Genomic DNA, 1539 nt, shown 5'->3' with positions numbered 1-1539 from the left:
GCATTGGTGGTTCAGTGGTAGAATTCTCGCCTGCCATGCGGGAGACCCGGGTCCGATTCCCGGCCAATGCACTGAGTCTTTATTGCTGTATGGACTCAATGGTTGCACAACTTCTTTGTCTTCTTGCAGTTAATACCCGGGAGAGGAGCATTAGAAGATGCTGGCGTTGGTGACACGTCATACACCACACCAGAAGCAACACTTGTGACTCTTTTCCCCTGTTTTACTTGGGTAAGAAAAGGCTTGCTGCTGTCTTAAGTTTAGCTGCATCTTGTGCCTGTTTGGCGCAGAAGGCGGTGAGTCAAACTTCCAGGTGTATGCACGTGCCATCACCAAAATGGTATTGGAGTCAATGAGCATTGGTGGTTCAGTGGGAGAATTCTCACCTGCTATGTGGGAGGCCTGGGTTCGATTTCCAGCCAATGCAGTTGTCCTTATCGCATACGGGCTACACAGGAGCACTTACCAAAGACCAGAAGAATAACCGCCGTCCCCTGTGGTTGTAAATGTGAATGAAGTATATGTTCGTTTAGTTTTGTAGCCTACGACTCCTCACGAGGCTCTGCAGCTCTGCAACATGCCACCAAACATCAGAGCACCACCACACATGTACTCCCCCTGAGGGCCACGTTCAGGGCCGCATCTGAAGTTACAGACCTCTTGATCATCTCCAGCAGCAGGAGCTAGTCATTCGGTGTCAGGAAATGTGTGATGTTTGAAACATGATAATGAAAATATCTTATTGTTTCCGCCCGGTCTCGAACCGGGGACCTTTCGCGTGTTAGGCGAACGTGATAACCACTACACTATGGAAACTTGATATCTAGCTTTGTGCTGCGTCAAGCGAAAATCAGATATTAGTCGTCCATGCTTGGTTAATAAGTGCTGAAAGCGACCTATGGTAAAAGATTGCATCAAAAAACCAGTGGTGGCTGTGGGTAATACAACGTGTGAGCATTGGTGGTTCAATTCTCACCTGCCATGCAGGAGGCCTTGCATTCGATTCCCAGCCAATGTAGTTGTCAGTTGTCATAGGGCCTTTTATGTGTTTTATGTCAGTGGGCAATCAGGCAATGACTGTTACAGTGCTCTTGCTATTGTTGGCACTTTCCTGCCAATTCAGCAATGTTGTTTCGCCATCTGACACAGACGAGGTGAGGTGATGCAGTGGGTTCGAATAGGAAACTACCTATTCGAACCCCAGTCTCCCGCGTGACAGGCAGGGATACTCACCACTACACTAACAAGGAGATGTCTGTAGGGAATAGCCCACCACGGAGTAGACTCGGGTTTGATTCCCGGTCAGTGCAACACCTTTTGGCAAGACTGAAATTGCAGTGTCAGGTTTGTTATGTAGCACATAATTGCTTTCAAAAAATAATTAGGAGAAAACAGCCCAAATTTCCTTGCAGTTCCCGTGTCTAGGCTGCTCATTTCGACAGGTAAGACACACTTTAATAAGTGCTGAAAGCGACCTATGGTCACGTTGTATAGTTTAAACAACAAGTTGTTCCAAAACGTGTCATAGGTTTCCGCCCG

General features: G+C 47.4%; 3 non-coding genes across 3 annotated transcripts; 2 read left to right on the top strand and 1 right to left on the bottom strand.

Annotated features, from left to right (window-relative positions):
- Positions 1-71, top strand: trnag-gcc. The gene has a single exon. It is a non-coding gene; the product is annotated as a tRNA-Gly (tRNA).
- A 285-nt stretch (positions 72-356) lies between these two features.
- Positions 357-427, top strand: trnas-gcu. Its single transcript has one exon. It is a non-coding gene; the product is annotated as a tRNA-Ser (tRNA).
- Positions 428-743: 316 nt separating this feature from the next.
- On the bottom strand, positions 744-816 carry trnav-aac. Its single transcript has one exon. It is a non-coding gene; the product is annotated as a tRNA-Val (tRNA).
- Positions 817-1539: the final 723 nt, after the last annotated feature.

This window comes from Plectropomus leopardus, unplaced genomic scaffold, assembly GCF_008729295.1.
Source record: "Plectropomus leopardus isolate mb unplaced genomic scaffold, YSFRI_Pleo_2.0 unplaced_scaffold15618, whole genome shotgun sequence".
Classification (NCBI taxonomy): domain Eukaryota; kingdom Metazoa; phylum Chordata; class Actinopteri; order Perciformes; family Serranidae; genus Plectropomus; species Plectropomus leopardus.
This window is presented reverse-complemented; position numbering and strand designations above follow the sequence as displayed.